Source organism: Schistocerca piceifrons, chromosome 5, assembly GCF_021461385.2.
Source record: "Schistocerca piceifrons isolate TAMUIC-IGC-003096 chromosome 5, iqSchPice1.1, whole genome shotgun sequence".
NCBI classification, from domain to species: domain Eukaryota; kingdom Metazoa; phylum Arthropoda; class Insecta; order Orthoptera; family Acrididae; genus Schistocerca; species Schistocerca piceifrons.
In genome coordinates, this window is record NC_060142.1 from 224236567 (window position 1) to 224256640 (window position 20074).

General features: G+C 42.8%; 1 pseudogene; it reads right to left on the minus strand.

Moving 5' to 3' along the window:
• Positions 1 to 17350: 17350 nt before the first annotated feature.
• LOC124799647 lies at positions 17351 to 17468 on the minus strand (annotated as a pseudogene).
• Between the last annotated feature and the right edge of the window lie 2606 nt (positions 17469 to 20074).

The following is a 20074-nucleotide window of genomic DNA, read 5'->3' on the forward strand; positions in this document are numbered from 1 at the left end:
CCAGAGACATAACGTACACTAAAAGGTGTGAAGCTTGTGTCCGCCGGCTGCTGCTGTGACCATCGGCACCCTCGTGGCAGTCGACGTGTTAAAGGAAGGCCTTTCACACCGAGATCAATCGGACCATTGGCGTGCAGCCGCCGAACGTAGTTCATAACGGACTATGCGACGGCGCGCAGTAAATCACAGCGTGCGGCAATGGCCGCCACACGCACACGGCCCGGCAGTACGGGCAGGTGATTCTGCTGTGACGTCAGCCTGCTGACAAATGCGCTGCCCATTTACTGGATGGCTCAGCCCGGTGTGGGCGTGCCCCTGCGTACACTACTCGCCCCGCCGCGCCGGCCGTGCGTTGAACTCGGAGGCCACGGTGCACGTAGGATCACGCGTGGCCGAGGAATTTATGCGGAGACCCCGCGCAGCCCCGTGCCACCTTGCAGCGGCGCGGTCGCCCCACCGTAAAGCGCGGCTGCCGTCATAACTTAAGCAATCTATTCACTCTCCCAGGGGCGGATTAAAGTATAAAGGCGGCGTGATTACCGGCCGGCGGCGGTCAGTTTGCCCTCGTACATCGTGTTAAGCGTATTGCTTTATCGCCGCGCGCCGGAGATTTCGGGATCGCGCGCGGCGGCGGCGAGGCTGCGGTGGCTGGGCCGAGGGTGGTGAGAGGGATGGGGTGGGAGGAGGATGAGAAAGTGAGGCAGGAGGAGGAGGAGGAGGCGGGAAGGTCCTAAGCCTCGCAGCGGTAGCGACATGGTGCGCCGATGTAGTGCGGTGTAGTGCGGTCCTAAACCAACACAGCCGGACGCATCCCAGCGTCAAAGCCGACCAGTAACTCACGTACTTCCACGTCTAGCCATTTGCGACGTCACTTTTAGCACGCCATGTAGCGTGCGTGTATTTTATCCTTTCTGAACTTTGACCGAAACTTGAAAAGAGAAAAGTAAGGAAAAAACAGTGACGATGAAATTGTAAGTAGGCTGTTTAGGTTTCTATATTGGTAACGCCACGTAGCGCTCTGTATGAAAATCACTGGCTGTGCTGTGTGCAGTCTGTGGCTGGTTGGAGTTGTTGGAATATTCGCTATTGTAGTGTTGGGCAGTTGGATGTGAACAGCGCGTAGCGTTGCGCAGTTGGAGGTGAGCCGCCAGCAGTGGTGGATGTGGGCAGTGGGATGGCGGAGTTTTGAGAGCAGATGATCTGGACGTGTGTCCATCTGAGAGAGTAAATTTGTAAGACTGAATGTCATGAACTGATATATATATATATATATATATATATATATATATATATATATATATATATATATATATATATATATATATATATATAATGACTTTTGAACACTATTAAGGTAAATACATTGTTCTCTATCAAAATCTTTCATTTGCTAACTATGCCTATCAGTAGTTAGTGCCTTCAGTAGTTAGAATCTTTTATTTAGCTGGCAGTATAGGCGCTCACTATATTGCCGTAGTTTGAGTAACGAAGATCTTTGTGAGGTAAGTGATTCGTGAAAGGTATAGGTTATTGTTAGTCAGGGCCATTCTTTTGTAGGGATTATTGAAAGTCAGATTGCGATAATAAATAAAATTAATAACTTTAAATATAAAATATTATATAAATATAAAATGTTGTGTGTCAGTTTAGTGTTGATCAGGATAAGTAAAGAGCGAAATGTCTGAGTACGTTCAGTTCTGCCCAGCTGTTTGAAAATCAAATAACGTACAGGGTATCCAAGCACAGTAATTCATACATTTTTCTAAGGGGATGTTTCTAAATGTATCTGAGCTGCGACGAACTGTCGACCTTGCCAGACCGGGATCGATTCATAGGTTTTCGGTTGTTTTTCAAAAACAGAGGCTAGGTAGCTAGTCTACACACTGAGGTCACTAAAGCCATCGAATAGCGATACGTATATATGCGGATGGCGGTAGTATTGGTTACACAAGTTATAAAAGGCAGTGCGTTGGCGGAGCTGTCGTTTGTACTCAGGTGACTCATATGGAAGGGTTTGTGACGGGATTGTGGCCGCTAGATTGGAATTGAAAGACTCTGAACGCGGAATGGTAGTCGGAGCTAGACACATGGCACATTCCATTTTAGAAATCGATATGGAATTCAATATTCAGAGTTCCATAGTGTCAAAAGTGTGCTGTGAATACGAAAGTTTAGGCATTACCTCTCAGCACGTACAATTCAGTGGCCGACGACCTTCGCTTAACAACCGAGGGCGGCGGCATTTGTGTAGAGTTATCAGTGCTGACAGATCACCGACACTGCGTCGCATAACCGCAGAAATCAATGTAGAACGTTCAACGAACGCATCCGTCGGGATAGTGCGGTGAAATTTGGCGTTATTTGGCTATGAATGCAGAGAACCGACGCGAGTGCCGTTGGTAACAGCGCGATATCGCCTGCAGCGCCTCTCCTGAGATAGTGACCATGTCGTTTGGACCCTAGACGACTGGGAAACGGTGGCCTGGTCAGATGATTCCCGATTTCAGTTGGTAAGAGCTGATGGTGGGGTTCGAGTAAGGCGCAGACCCCACGAAGCCGTGGACCCAACTTGTCCTCGAGGCATTGGTGGTGGCTCCAGAATGATGTGTGTTTACATGGAATCGGTTGGTCGTCTGGTCCGAATAAACCGATCGTTGACGTGAAACGCTTATGGCTCAAATGGCTCTTAGCACCATGAGACTTAACATCTGAGGTCAACAGTCCCCTAGAACTTAGAACTACTTAAACCTAACTAACCTAAAGACATCACACACATCCATGCCCGAGGCAGGATTCGAACCTGCGACCGCAGCGGTCGCGTGGTTCCTGACTGTAGCGACTAGAACCGTTCAGCCACTAAGGCCGGCGTGCTGCAGGTCTATCCTATATTACAGTGTGGGGATTGAAAAGGCATCAGAGCGAGAAAAACTGATGTTCGACTACGTGCTGACAGACAGTTCGTGAATCTGGAGAATCGACAGATTTAACAACTAGTTATGCACGTTTATGCTATGCGACTGTGCTGGCGAATATCATTCAAGTCTATTACAGTTCTACCGAATCCAGGTAGAATGTGACTGTGAAGGAAGTAGGGCTCCCGTCCTACTGTAGATGACGATTGGTAATATGATAAACTGCTTTCAGTTTTGTTGTCTCCTTCACGTAAAGTCAGAGAGAAAGACTAACGTCGGAAAAACACCGGTCAAAGAGGTGGGTCCGGCTTAGGAAGTAAATTACTTTTAAACATCAGCTTTAACTTCAATGATGAGTGTATATTTACGTGGTTTTTAAATAGATGTGAACATTGGCTAATCACAAGAAAAGCTTTATAAATTTTCTGCCTTATCGTAAAGATAGTTTGTTTAGAGCGTACTTGCTAAAGTCTCAGTGTGATTTCTAAAAGCCTAGTTAAGAGCACATACAGATATTATTTTTTGAAATTATAATTTTTCGTAGCTTGTGTTGTGCACCAACTTGGAAAGAGAATTTACTTGTGTGGAGAAAATTTTCGAGAACTAATCTTTTTGCTAAGAATTAAGTAAAGTTATAGAACACAGTACAACTGCGCAGCAATGTTTGAGTCCTGTTAGGGATACTGATGTCAAATAAATGTTTGTAATTGTGTTTCTTGCCGTTCAGTAAACCTGTAAGTCATTCGACTTCTCTAAATCCGTGCCCTGTTATTTTTCAGTATGAGAAGATATAAAACGTATCAGAAAAATTAGGAAGTTGAGATTAGTAATTTTTAAACATATTTGCGGAATAGACGACAGCGGACTTACCAAGTAGATCTTGAAATACCTTGGGGAAAGGAGATTTACAACCACATTGATTCAAGAGGCTAGTAATGACTAGGAGATAAATAATATTAGAGAAGAAGAGGAAGTCTTGGAAACAACGATTTTCAGGGAAGAAGTTTTAAAACAGGAAGGACTCGGTGCCAGGGAGAAAATGAACTAGCACAATGAAGTCTGAAGGCAGCACAATGAAGTCTGAAGGCAGGAGAAAGAAATGTAGTGAAACGGTGAAGGAATACTGGAAGAAACGGAAAGAACAAGAAAGGATTAAGGACAGAAATAGGTCCCTAGAAGGTCTCCCCAAGAGGTAAACTTTAAGGTTGTGATGAACTATAGTTCGTAAATAATTTTGAAAAACAGAACATTAATTGTAGCATAAGCTTCCAGTCATGATGGTTTGTATATAGATGTTATTACGTGTAAAAGTTACATAATGACGGGTAGTACCCGATTTTTACAGAAGGCAATACATTAACAATTAACATAGCGAAGAAAATGGTCAAGACGACTCGATATACATGCTATAGTTAAGAACGCCCTTCTTTATTTCTTATGAGTACTTATTATTATTGTTATTTTTATTAGTACCTGAGGATGGTCTGTTGTTTGACCGAAATTTATAGTTTTAACAAGTATTTTGCCAAAATCTGATTTTCAAAGTTGAAAATAAAGTCACAGCAATCAGCGCCTTTTCAAGAAAAAGAGACGATTTGGACAAAAAGTCATTGTTGCTGATAATATTTATGAAACTTGTAGGTCGAGGGGGGAGAAAAGAAAGGAAAGAGAGGGGGAGGGAAGGAAATAATGATATCAGCTGCGTCAGTACTTTGTGCGGAATTAGCAGCGGAGAGGGAAAATGAGTGCCGGACCAGGACCAGAACCCTCACCTACTTAGTAGGCAGTTCCGTTAACCACTGCGCCAGTCGGACGCAGTGTTTACCGCAAACGCACGGAGTAGCTCAACACACTCCCCGGCAACTCACATCACCAGCCAGCGTCACTATCCTCGTCCATGTCCTCCATGGTCGCTAATTTTAGATTTCCCTCGGAGGCCGTACGAGAATGTGCATCCGCACTGAAGGTTGTGTGCTTTCAGGCGCAACCGTTGACCACCCTGACGCTGTGTTACACACAGCCGCCAATGCGCGCCTACAAACACCGGAGTTAACAAACCACAGCCCCACATTTAAGTTGTCCTGTTTATGAACTGTCTTTCGTAAATTAGGAAATTAGGCAACGACAGACGGAATCCCACCAAGTTATCTGGAAACGTTAACTGTTTTTCTCAAAGCCGCAGGTATTATAAACAATAGCGAAAACATAGCAATATGTTATGTATGTATCCAACAGAATAGGGGCTTTGAATCAGTAATGCTATACTTATTTTCTCGGCCGGTTTCGGTTAAGGAATACACACCTTTTTGTGGGAGATCGTGGAATACTGCCGCTTCAGCCCCTACAATTTCGTGGACGTTCTGGTAGGCGGCGGCGCTATACTTCGCCTTCAAAATGAAAGGAGGTACGTTCCAAGCAGAGAGCTGTAATCGACTTTATTTTGGCGGAAAACCAGAGCATTACAGATATTCACAGGCGCTTACAGAACGTCTACAGAGACCTGGCAGTACACAAAATCAAGGTGAGACACTGGGTGATGCGTTTGTTGTCATCGCAACACCGAGTGGCTCTAGGCGCTACAGTCTGGAACCGCGCGACCGCTGCGGTCGCAGGTTCGAATCCTGCCTCGGGCATGGATGTGTGTGATGTCCTTAGGTTAGTTAGGTTTAAGTAGATCTAAGTTCTAGGGGACTGATGACCTTACAAGGTAAGTCCCATAGTGCTCAGAGCCATTTTTTTCATCGCAACAAGGTCGCAGGCTCTAGCGTGCTGTCCGGCCCCACGGAACTGCGACTCCTGCAATACATTCGTCGTCTACTTCTCGATGGGAACGCAAGGCCTCACACAAGCCGGCTCAGAAAACTTAATTTGGCTGTTGTTCCTGACCCACTCTCTATAGCCTGGATCTCGCACCTTCCGTCCGTCTGTTTGGCCCAATGAAAGATGCACTCAGCAGATAGCACTAACTGAATGATGTGGAGGTTATTGATGCAGGACGACGTTGGCTCCGACGTCGACCAGAGGTGGTACTGTGCCGGAAAGCGGGCCCTAACAGTAACGTGGCGTAAGGTCGTTGTACTGAACGAGATTATGTTGAAAAATAGGGATTTTAGCCAAAAGTGTGAGGAACAACATGGTCTATTGGAATCCTGAATAAAAAGTATCCTGTTTTCAGGAAAAGAAGTGCTGCATTACTTACTGAACACCCCTCCTACGTACACAAAACAAACAAACAAAATTTTAATTACTCTCTGGGAAAATGAATTAAAACTGTTCCAGTTCCCACAGTTTCGCCCTAGATTTTCGAGAGGTTTTGCTTGTTCGTCAGGTACATAGCAGAACTGGTAAGCCTCTTCCACTTACTGCCACCATAGTGATCAGCCCACCTGATCCACTCGCGTTGGTTTTCCCAGTTTAGTATCATTCGTGATCTAGCCGTTATAAGGCGAATAATAGTACGTTAAGAAAGGAATAGTCTTTCATTAAAGTTAAGTGGAGAAGTTTATAATAGATTGCATTGCAACAGTTTTAATAAAAAATGCGTCCTCTTACCTTAGCACTGTTTATACCGGAATGGGAGCTCGGTTGCAGCGTTGACATTTTACTAGTCCCCTGCGATGTTTCATACGCTGTCTGTGGTGTGGTGGGCACGTCCGTTGTGAGACATGGCACGGAGGTGAGGGTAAAAGTGGCGGTCAATTGTGTTTAAGCAGTACAAAGTACGTGTGTGTCCGCTGGTTTCGGCAGGACACATATCGGCAGGCACGATACGAATCATACCGTTAACGTGGCACAGTCGTGACAACTGTTTTTCCTAGTGACACAAAGCTAACTTGCTGAAGAAACATGCTACCGATGGTGAAGTTTGCGACTATCCTCTTGTGGTAAATTAAATATTCGGACTCCCTGTACGTTCCTGGGTATCCTTGTCCATCATGGACATCCTCTGCAGCGATCCACGTCGCCCCAGCAGTGGACGCTCCAGATACAGCGTGGCAGCTGATGCTCCTGCTGCGGCAGCGACGGCAGCGGGCCTGGTCGGTCCCGGTCCAGATGGTGAGGCGTGCCTCGCATGCAGATGGCGGGATTCCCCTGCTAATGAGCAGACGCTAACGAAGCCTTTGTTGCTGCTCGATAAGCGGCCTGTCGTCTCCGGCCGTCGGACGCTCTATGTTTTCACGGCGCAACACAGTGTGGCCCTCAGTTTGAAACACAGCTGTCAGTCTGAGTACGGTAGACGGAGACAAACATTAAAAAAGGAAATACATTTCCTGAATGTATATGCAATCACCGTGGACATATTTTGACGAAAATCGGCTGGATTGCTTGAAAAACTAACCGATCAAAGGTATCGAGACAGACATTAGTGGGCATTATTATGAGGAGTCTCCACCTTTTGCCTTAGGATGTCTTGAACTCTACTGTGAACTGTTTCAGTAGGGTTTCTGAATTTCTTGGCAGGAATGGCATCCCATTCTTACACAAGAACCAGAACCGGAGAAGATAGTGATGTTGGGCCACTGGGATCTAGAGTGAAGTCGATGTCCTCACTCACCCTAAAGGTGTTCAGTTTGGGACTTTGGCCAGGCAAGTCCATTTCACGATTGGTATTGTCCACAAACCAATGTCTCACAGATGCTGCTTTATGACAGGGTGCATTCTCATGAGGATATAAACCGAAATATTTCTCAACTCTACACAGTACACAATCCTGTAAAATGTGGTCATATCCATCCGCTTTTAGGGTTTGGAGTTTTATACCCATAGAAAACACTCCCATTCCACAACATCATCTCCTCCATACACCACTTGGCCCTATACATGTTGGTATGTAACGTTCTCGATATCTTCACCGGATTGCCACTCCAAGTCACCCGTTTCCAGCAATCCACTTTCCAGTCCCGTTGCTCTTTACATCTCTTCAAGCGTCGCTTATCAGTGACCACAGAAATGTGTGGTTTATGAGGTGCTGCACGCTTTTTAATTCCTTACATTATTGTGCTATCTGGACTACTGGTAGCCATTTGGAACCCACGAGTGCTTCCTTTTGATGATTCCGTATGATTTTTTGCAGCTATCCTCCTCTATGCTCGATGGTACCTGCCGGTCAGTAAATCAGGTCTCCTTCATCTTGGCTCAGGTGTGGTGTTCCTTCGCAATTCCATTTCACCAGCATATCACCAACAATCGACTTGCACAGCTTTGGGCCGGTTTACCTGTCACTGACGAAGCTGTTGCTCAGATGAGATCCAACGACTTGTCTACGTTCTCAGTCACTGAGCTCTGCTAACTGTCGCTCTCAGCTGGTACCGCTTTTCTAGTTACAGCACGTTACTACCCGTCTCCTTCCATATTGTGCGGTCCGCCTCTTGAACATCTATTGACCAATTTCGATTTATGTATTGATGACTGTAGACTCATTGTCAGATCGTGTATATTTCTTCATTTATAACGACTTTTGAGTTACTGACTTCATCTGATCAAAGACATAGATACCGTAAAACAACGTTGGGTGCCAGTCAGTTAAACATGCACAGGCAGAGCTTAGGTTGACGGGTGCTTCTTTGACTGTTACTCGGTCTTCACATTATGTGCCACCCTAGGTTAACCGCTTCCTTCTTGACGCTGCGTTCGGTCATCGTTCATCCATTCCTACCAATATCGTCAAACAGCGGCATCGCTCCTATTCCAATGTCGAGCGATTCGCTGATTACTTCAACTGGCGTCTTTTTAGCCCAACAACAAGTCCTCTCTCAGATGCTGACATCGACGCGTATTTTTCACGCTCCTTTCTGCGAGGCACAGTTAGTTTCCAACTGAGTACAAGGAATAAAATTCGGCAATGCTTTATGCCCTGTTACAGGCATGTCCCCTATTTACTATCACAGACAGCAGCGGGGTGAAATTTCACTGCAGTGTCACACATTCATCATTCCCGTGGTTCGCTGTTGTGCGTTTAAGTGCTCGAGCTGTATCATAGAGAAGGGATATATTGGGACTAGGGCCTATGCTATGGATTCTGAAGAAAAGCATTACGACTCGTCATTTTACCTAAATTGTGGATCCTAATGTACAAGAGCGTGTAAGTGAAGTCTGCAACAAGTCTTACTTTGTTTGGCGTATTTATATGTCATGTGAGCTGTGTACTGGTTGTTTCTGAAGGTCCTTTGAGTAACTTCTTCTAATACGATATCGTTAGGTTGGCAATTTGTTATTTCTTAGGTGACGTCCGCTGCCAGCCAGTTTTCCGCAGTTAATTAACGACTCACTTAACAGCTGACATATTAAATTTATATGTCTCATTTATTCCGTACGAGGAATGTGTTTCTTATTCGAGCGCCCCACCCCCCGCTGACGGAGGGGCTGGCCGGGTAGGTCGCGAGTCCGGCGGTGGCACATCATTACCCGGCTGCCGCTAAGGAGCAGCTGCGGACGAGCGCCGCGCGTGTGTCGTAATGACGGGTAACGATATCCTCGCGATGAGCGCGTTATTTAGGCCATCCAATTAAGCCGCTGCCTGCGGCGACAGTTACTAATTACCTGCGCGCCGTGTGGGCGACGTTCGAAACGGCGTGCTGCGCGCGTAATCACGCGGACTCGGTGGCAGGTGACGTCTTGAAGGCGGCCTGTGAATCTGAGCCGCTGTGACCGCCCTCTTCCGTTACAATTCCTGCAGAATTTGGAGGTAATTTCTCGGCTTGACGCAAAGAAGGCGTTGAGATCAAGTTTTAATTCTGTCGGTATATTGTGATACTAATCTATTGACTTCTACAGTCTTTTCAAAAATCCGAGTGTGCCTCTTTTGTCAATTCGAGGTTCGACTATTTCAGATGAAAACTCCTCTTTGAAGTGTAACCAGAATTTTGTATAATGAAAATTGGTTCAAATTAGTGTTGCAGTCTAGCAAGACTAAGGTTCGCTAGTTTTGGTATACCACATAAATGACGTAGTAAATAATAGGATTATCGGCAGTATTGATAGCGCTGGTGGGGAGAGAAGCGTAAATGAATGTGTAAGAGAGAAAGTGGGAGCCGACGATTTTTCTTTGGTTTTTTGTTTGTTTGTTTTGCACATAATTAGAACCGCACGCCGTTTAGTGCAATTCCAGTTGTCCTTACAGAATATGAGTTGCTATTTATGTAACAAAAATTAGTTGATCCCGTTACCTCTGCCCTTTGAAGTAACCTAAGAAATTACTTTTGATGCGAGTACAGTTTACATGCACCAACATAAAAATATAATTATTGTTGTTGTTTTCTAGTAAATAGAACGTTCTTCATCGCGATCAAAGGGAAGAGTTTCCTGTTATTTATTGAATGAAGGCTTTCATCACATTGCTGCCGATAAATCATTCGGAGTATTAGGTCATGGTCCACGAAACTCACAGAGGAATTAGGTGGACCAAGACCTTATACCCCGAAAGTTCTCTCTGTTATCGTTGGTAAATGCAAAAGCTGTTCATGAATAACAGAAACATGGTTTCTGTAAGTCCAAAGAAGCGATGTTTGATATATTTTTGTTTTGTGTTTCCTTTTATTGTTTTACTTTCTCATTGAGGAAATTACGTTTCCTAGCGCTTTGTGGTGAATCAGTCTCTTCCTCTTTATTTCTATTAAAATGTTTCTCTGTTTCAAGTTACAAATCAACAACTTTGGAGTAAAACTTGAATTAAACACTGACAGTTTCAGTTTTACTATAAACTCTGTTTAGTTTTAAACAACAGACAGAAGGACAGCTATGTAGAACTACAATTTTCCGCAGGTCACCCGGCTTTTTATGTAGCCTAGCCTCAGTTTCTAGACGGTTCACCACATCTGGTTCTTAGGGGAATCTAATAAGACATCACATACGTAAAGAAAGCGATATAATGATATAACTCCCAACGGATATGCAACACCGCTTAACATACTGGTAACGCGAGTATGACCTTAGACGGTAAAAGCTACTAGGAAAGCTACCGTAGTCTACACTTGTTTTTGATAGTCGTCAGTAGCCTATGCTAGTTTTACAACTCTAGTTCTGATGTAACACAACAGACAGATTCACCTCTATTCAAGATTGCATGAAATTACTGTACTTTTCCACACACAAAGTCCGCCTCCGTAGCTGAGTTGTCAGCGTGGCTGGCTATCATGTGGAGGGCCCGCGTTCGATTCTCAGTACTCGCAGAGAGTTTTCCTTGGAAAGGGGGTTATGGAGGGCTGGAACGGAGTGCACTCAGCCTCGTGAGGCCAACTTTACTACTACTTGACTGAATAGTCGCTGCTCCAGGTCACGAAAACTGATAATAGCCAGGAGAGCGGTGTGCGGATCCCACGCCACTCCATACAGCATCCAATGAAACCATAGGCAGAGGATGGCACGGCGGTTGGTCGGTACCGATAGGCCCATCAGGACCTATGGACGGAGTTTACGTACCAAATAAATAATTTTTTTGGATTTTTATGACTTACACCAAATTTTACTGACATCTATTGGACGCCAGAACAACTTCTTATTTTCAGAGGCGTAACTGTTTTTCTAGTGGTTTGATTACAAGAACTACTGCTGCATAGTCTAATACGAGGTCATTGTTAGTTAAATTTTTGATTTTTTAAAATGTATTTTGGGGCAATCTAAGTGGTTCTATTGAAGCTCGAGGTTAAAATAGCTTATAACTAAATTGAAGGGAATCACTGCCGTCAGCTGCAGCGGGACATTACGCGAAATCAGCGGCGACGAGCGAGAATGTGTATCGGACAGAGATTCGAACCCGGGATCTCCTGCTTACTAGGCAGATGCGTCAACCACTGCACCATCCGGCACACAGCGTTACCGCTACTTTACCGACTATATCGCCAGCCTCAGGCCGACCACCTTGCCACCGAGCGCCCCTATCGGCAGTCCCTGTCTTTTGACTCCATGTTCGCTACTCAAGAGATTCCCACAGGAGATGGGACGTGTTTGTGCATACGCAGTGAAGAAGGTGGCTCCACTGCCCAGCCAGGCAGTGTCTGTTCTTTCGGAAATTCATATAAGAAAATAGCTTGATTATGTTAACTTGTTTTGCTCAAAAATGCGATGTTTTAATTACTATTATTTAAGACATCAATAAGGATACATCGATAACGTCGTAATAATTTGCCTGGACAAGTTCCATAGTCTTCCTACCAAACGCATCAAAATAAAACTGACTTTTATTTTGCAATTTTTCTAGTACTTTCTGTTTTATTATGCTTTTATGCGCTCTATCCCATTTCCAATCCGGAACAGTCAGAAATTTATATACCAATTTGCATTCGATGCATGAATTAGCCGTATAAGCAGCCATCGGAAATACTTAAAGTCGTATGAACCTTAATTTGATTCGTAAGACACCTCACATGAAATGTATTCGCAGTTGCGAATATATCTATCAGCTTTACAGTTGAATGACGGCAATGAAAGTTTGTGTCGGAACGGGGACTCGAACCCAGACTTCCCTTTATCGCGAGCCGTCGCCTTAATTTTTTTTTAAATCTCATTTTGTTCATTCTGTTTGTTCGGGGCGGACGTCCCATCACCGTTGTTCACTGCTGATCCATTAACTCAGTCTTTTTATTACAGAAGGCAGGTAACCCTCTGACCGAACACGCTGAGCTACCGTGTCGTCACCATTCGGCTAGCAGAGCACGGCTCATTGCGAGACCCAGAATTCCATACGTCGTCAACCATATGCTTACGACTGTTCTCGTACATCCATTACGTATATTCCCGTACAGGCGAGACATGTCACTCGAAAGTCGCTTGCCCGGTGTCAGCTGATAAGTAAGATATGGCAGTGCTGTGTTATTCGGAATTATGATGCAGTGTTCCTTCTGGCATACATGCATATCTGAAGCAACAGGCATTGCAGCGACTACAGCCGTTATGAAATACATGTAATGTATTCGCATTTGTCAATATGGACAAACTTCATCTGCATAATGGGATAACGACATAAAGATATGTGCTCGACCGGGACTCGAACGCGAATTACCCAGTTATTGCAAGCGATCGCCTTACCATTTTCGTAATTCGAGCACGACTCGCAGCCACAGCTACACTTCCGTATGTCGTCAGCCATGTGTCTACAACGTATACTCGTACATTCATTAGGTGTATAGCTGCAGCGAGCACACATTTTACTTGAAAGTCACTTGTCCGGTGTCGACTGATAACTATGATATTGCAGTACCTGTCTTATTCCGAATCTCGATGCAATGTTCCTTCTTGTACGCATGCACGCAAGCGACTTTAAAGTAATATGTTTCCTCTGCTTTGGAATATACATAATGGATGTTCGAAATGGGTTCAAATGGCTCTGAGCACTAAGGGACTTACCATCTGAGGTCATCAGTCCCCTACAACTTAGAACTACTTAAACCATCACACACATCCATGCCCGTGGCAGGATTCGAAACTGCGACTATAACTGTCGCGCGGTTCCAGACTGAAGCGCCTAGAACTGCTCGGCCACTACGGTCGACATGGACGTTCGAATACAGATTGTAGAAACATGGTTTGGGTCTAGGTGTGACTTGCGCTTGGATACCCAAATGATTCTCGGCACGGTAGCTCAGCGTATTCGATCCGAGAGAAAACTGCCTTCTATAATAAAAAGAACTGAGGGAATGGATCGACACTCAATTTGAACAAGCGTCATGGGCGACCACCCTGAGCAAATATAAGGGTCGCAAACGAACATAGTGAAATTAAAAAAAATAATAATAATTTTGATAAGGCGACCGTTTGCGACTAGCGAGAAACTCCGGTTCCAGTCTGGCACGAATTTTTACTGCTGTCGTTCCATTACACAGTTGACTGTTGTCAACATTCGCAACTGCGAATACATTTCTTATATTTCATAACGGCTGTAGTCGCTGCAGTGCTTGTCTCTCTAAACGTGAATGCATGACCCAAGGAACATCGTCATTCGGAAGAACACAGGCACTGCAATATCGTTTGTATGCCTCATAATTCTGTCATGGATTTGTTTGATGCCACGCAAATAACGTCACAACCCAGCAGAATAAAAGAAGAGCCCTCAGCTCAACTCTTGTGACGATATTGTCAGCTACAGATGTGGATATTGTTCGAGATGACCCTGAGCGTTTTCATCTAGTGTGACGGTGGAAAATCTGATATTTCAGTGCTTTCCACTTTCGTTATTGGTTTTGAGCTGAATAACAATAAACAAATACTACGTATAGTTTTTGTTTCTTATTTATAAAGTGAAGATCACGTGAAACAAAATATTTTTCCATGGACCAGCAATCCTTACAATCAACGTCCACAACGTAAGTTTATCGATCGGAGTTGTGGATCTCGTCATTAGTGAGGACTCGTATTAATGCCATTTCAAACACCCACAGGTAGATCACCATATGTTGTGCGAAAGGATATATCAGTTTGGAATAAGAAATTGTTTTTTTCTTCATAATACGTCTCTTCAATGTATTTTGTACCTTTCTTTCAAATATAAAAATTGGCATACCGCGAAGTCATAAATTTTCTGCTTCTGTGGCTTCACCGCATACGATCCTACACCCTCATTCGCACAACCAAGAGACATGTGCTAGGAATATCCTCCTTGAGATTTAGTCAGGTATCTCATACCCAAAAGTTTCGTAGTCTCTGAAATCTGTTTGCAGTTCACCAAATCCTGACCAAGAGGTATTTATAAAATTGCATAGCTGTCAGTTGAACGTTGATTTCCTTTGACAAAATCTATCAACTTCATTACCTTACCAATGATCTCATTAAAAAAGAAGGGCATAGAATTCTATAAAACTAGTTTGTTTAAAAAAAATACTACCAGTTTCCAAGTTTTGTGATCTTAATTGTTCTCTCTGCTATATCTTTGGTCTTAGTAGGCCGGGAGTAAGGAAGGAAGGTTAGGATCATTAGTGATGGAAAACGATTTTGGACTGGGGAAGGAAATGGGCCTTTTGCTTTACAAAACAACCAACTCAGTATTAGCCCCTAGTCATTTAGAAAAGCCACGAGAAACATAAATCTGGGCATGGAATAGAACCGACACCCTCCTGAATATAACTTCAGTGATACTCAGAAAATTTGCAAGTGAGCTAGTAAAATGGATGTGCAAATTGTTGACTTAGAATAAAGTTGTTGCGCGAATATTAGTAAATGTTTTAAGTGTATTGGGCCAACAGGTTAGATCCTCCTAGACGGATGTAGAACTTTTTTTAACCGATTGTAATTCAGTTTTTTACTTCGTAATTATAGACAGTTAAAAAGGCAAGAAGTTTTCCTTGCTTTGGTAAAAACTAATTTTCTTAAACAAAAAATCTTTACATAATATTGTGTGTTAATGTGTTAGGAATGATGCAAATATTTACGGCGTGCTGTCATTCTGATGTAATGTTTCTTATCGGTTTTGTAGTTTTCATGTCATCTTTCGCCGTTTCATCATTTCTTTGTTAGATACTTTTTGGTTCTTCACGTTCTCGCTTCGACCTATGACACTGAAAAATTTATTGAATGATATTTAATATCTGCTTATCAAATACGAATTAAACTCCAGCATCATATACATCTACGTACGTCTGCTATAAGAGGAGAGAAATGTTTTAGAGTGAACCTGGCAAATGACGATTTTTTTTATGCGCAAGATTCAGTGTTTAGTTCAATGGGTATCTACATTGATCTCAGGTGGCTTTCAAGAATTAGAAAAATGTTATAATTCACGATAATTCACGTTGCGTTATTATTCTACCCGTGAGAGACAGTGTATATAGCGAAGACACTTATATTAGGAACGGGAAGAATTATCTGTATGTAGTACCCCCGTAATTTGTCAAGCTAAGAGTCCTTCCACTAATAAAAATGACAAATGGAATTACGGTTTTTGGACTATATAATATTCATATCAGAAGTGAATTGATTCACAAATAGTATGAACTATTAATTAGTTCATTGGTTTTTCTTTTTTCCTTTCTTTTTCCTATCGTCCATCTTCGAAGAACTAGATGCGGCCAGCATTAATTTCCTCTCGTGTGCCAAACGCTTAATTCAGAGTATCTCTTACGCCCATTAGTATGCAGTAACAAATAATACATTATGAAACTGTGCACGCGCACATGTGAAAATCCGTGCTTAATTAATATGTCATTTGTATTTCAGATAACTGCTGTAGAGAATGAAAGGCACAAAAAGTTACTAATTTTGTTGTAAAAATTAGTAATAAAAATTACTAATTACATTGGAAAAATAAGTAGCGTCGCACTACGGCCGGGAAAAAAGGGAGAGTTTTGTTCCGCGGTGCAGAATATTCTGTAACAAGCAGAGCAGTGAAACAGAATATCTGTGTCATCTACCCCGCAACGTGATCAACAGGTCGAAATGTCCGCACGAGTGAAATTAATATGCATGTCCCCAGGAAGTTTGATGGGATAATACACCTTCTTACGCGGGGCATTACGGAAAGCTAATGAGCACTAGCGGTCGCATTTGCATGTAATTAACATGTTTTGGGTCTGCTGCATGTTATACCATGTAACTGGCCGGCTACTTCCTTTAACTGATAAGAATGTTTGTGAAATAGACAGATGACTGCACGCTCTACAGAATGTAAAGTGTGAACGTCTTGAAAGGAAAAACGTAAATTTATAAACATTGTGAGGTGTGTTTGAAATTCTTGTGGGATATATTTTGTCTTTATGCTTTCCATCCAGCACGCAGAAAAACTCATACCTCTTAGCCGCTAAGCATGATGTGTGATGATGCAGTACTTCAAACAACTTCTTACAAGAATCAAATAATGGAAATTAAACACTAAAATGATATAAATTACTTTACATATGAGAAGTAAATAAATTCATTTTCCTTTTTCCCCTTTAATGTTCACGTTTATTCTTATTTTAATAAAAAACTAGAACTGATACTGTCAAGTACAGCATATGGAATCCATGAGAAATATCATACAGCTTATAATCCAGAAAGAATAGTGCAGTCATAAAGACAATTGAAAATGAAAGCCATTAAAGAAACTAAAACTCAGCTAAATTCCTTCCGAACACACCATGAAGGCCCAACGGCACCGACCGGCCGCCGTGTCATCCTCAACCCATATGCGTCACTGGGTGCGGATATGGAGGGGCATGTGGTAAGCAAACCGCTCTCCCGGCCGTATGTCTGTTTACGAGACCGGAGCCGCTACTTCTCAATCAAATAGTTCCTCAGTTAGCCTCACAAAGGCTGAGTGCACCCCGCTTGCCAACAGCGCTCGGTTCAACTGGCTCTGAGCACTATGGGACTTAACATCTGTGGTCATCAGTCCCCTAGAACTTAGAACTACTTAAACCAAACTAACCTAAGGACATCACACACATCCATGCCCGAGGCAGGATTCGAACCTGCGTCCGTAGCGGTCACGCGGTTCCAGACTGAAGCGCCTAGAACCGCACGGCCACACGGGCCGGCAACAGCGCTCGGCAGACCGGATGGTCACCCATCCAAGTGCTAGCCCAGCCCAACAGCGCTTAACTTCGGTGATGTGACGGGAACCGGTGTTACCACTGCGGCATGGCCGTTGGCATTAAGGAAACTAGACTCGTTAAACTTCTCGACGGTAAAAACTCGCTCCGTGGTCACAGAGTCATTGCAGAACCTCTGTGTGACTGTGTCTTCCTCACTAGAAAATCTCTGTTTTCCCAATGTTCTTTCAGCTTGCCGAAAAAATGGGAATAGCGTGGTGTAAGATCTGTACCGTATGGCGATGCTTCCGTACCTCACGTCTAAAATGTTGAAGCAAAGCATATGATACGAGTGCCGTGTGGTGTGTAGGATTGTCGTGCACAGAGTACTCTTTTATGTCATAACGTCACTAGTAAGACAGCGTGTGTAAATCGACATTCTGAAAGCCCTACATACGTACTGGTTGATTAAAATGAAAGAGCAGCTGCTCACGGAGGTTCAGTGTGACCTGAAATTACCTTATTGCAGTGATATTTCGTAGATATTCTAATGCATTTATGTGGAACGGATTTACGGTGAAAAAAAATTAATTCTGATTTTTGCCAACAGATGGAAGTCGGTGATGTGAATGCAAGAAAGACGTGTAGAAATGTTTCCACGTGCAGCGAGTTAGAAGCAGGAATTGGGCAGAGAAGGTCAAACAAGTGAGAAGGGCTTTATTACCCGCTGCTTACACAGTTCGTTCAATATGAGTCCCGGAGACGTCGACCAGAAGCTGTACAGAGCGTAATGTGAATCTGGTAGCGAAAATTGGAACTATTTCTTTTTCCTACATAAATCAGTTCTGCTATAACGCATTAGAAAATCTACAAAGTTTCGCCGCCATACGATAATTACAGTCCATACTGGAAGCCTCTGAGGATCTATAATTTAATTTTAACCACCCGGTTGTACGACTGCAGACTCTGGAATCATACTTCATCATAAAAAAAAAGAACTCCATTTTCAGTTTAGCACCGTCTTAAACGATACTTTTTCTGTAATAACAAAAGCCATTATAAAATAATTAGATAAATAACCTCGATAAAATGTTTTTGTAGCCTTGTTAATCAGATTCAGCTTGGACTCTGTGAGAGCGTTGCTCGTAGTTAGGCGGGTGTTCGCTGTGTTCTGGTAAGCAGCACTTCATGTCGGACGGGATTAAATGACCGTCGCACGCTATTTGCTCATAGCGTAGCTGTTCCTAATCCGTTTGGCACGTGAGTGCGAGACCGCTGATATTGTTGCACTTACTTCGCGTTAGAAATGTCATTATAACCCTTCACCACGTAACAGAAGGTTACGAGTTGTTCTTGCAAGTGGTCTGAGTCAGCAGTACGACCTCGGATTGGAGCCATAGGTACTTGCATTTATGCATCTTTCAGAAACTTGAAACACAAAACATAATTTGTTAAAGCCATGTCAAATATAAAAGTTCCTTCTCTCATTATCATTTAAGTTTACCGTTTAGTATTGTCTGCTGTGAAATTAAATGCAACCATGTATGCTGTTGAAATAATTTTTAAACAGGCATAAGATAAGAGCGGAGCGTTTCATAAAGAACGAAAGGAGGAAAACACAGGAGGTGAAAAAGATAAATCACAATACTGCTGCAGTAAAAAACGTTGCACAACTACGAACCACATGTATCAGTTTTTAACTGTTAGTAAAACAAAGGTACAAAGTAACCGGATTAACATCCATATCTTTCATAAAATTAGAAACACAAGTAACAGGAAGCGTTAGTAGAACTAATTATGTTGTAAAATTTCTTCCCGTTAAGATTTATTTGAGTCAGTTACTAGTGTGCTCCCTCTCGCAATATGTTGGATGTATAGCTTTTCGTTAGTGTACTGTAGTTAACTGTGTAACTACTGAAAAGCTTTGGTAGACTCACAACTGATCTAAGACCTTTGCTTCCGGCAAATGAACATCATTATTACGGTAACTGTTTGTATCGACCTCATTATACGATATTAAAAACGCGTTAATTCAACACAATAAAATACAAATCTGTTGTCCTCAAAAGCAGAGCAACAAACAACTGTTTTATAAAACAAAAAGTATCTGTATCACTCATGCAAGAACTAACATTCCAAGGTTTTTAGCTTATTTTTCGTGTTCATCGAAACTAACGCAAGCTCTGTTTTAATCGATGTGCCATACTTCATATCTGTAGTGGATATTTTTCTGACAGAACTTATCAATAGTCCGCCATAGAGATGAGCATAGGCAATGCCATGTTTGGTTGTCAGTACCATTGCTGTCAGCAGTGAGTTTCAGAACTGAGTGAAAGAGTCGTGTGTTGGTCACATTACTGAGCGATCTCGAAATTGGTAACTGAGCACACAGATAAAGATGCGTAGAATGCTGAATTTTGGAAATATGATTGATCTAAGAGGTATGAAGATTTTCAGGTAATGTTGTTGCTGCATTGCTTGCATGATGCGTTTGGAAGAGGCAATGTTTTAGTATATTTCGATTTTGATTGGGTTGGTTGGTCAGATTTTCGCAACGTTAGTAAGCAAAATTACACTCACAGTTTATAATTTTAACACTCATTTACCATTCCAGTAACAAATATGCAGGCGGAGTAATATTTTTGTTAATAAGACGATTGTAATCGTTAAGGTATCATAGTTTTACAGTATGGTTTTTGAGCATTCAGTAAATTTAGTTTAATTTCT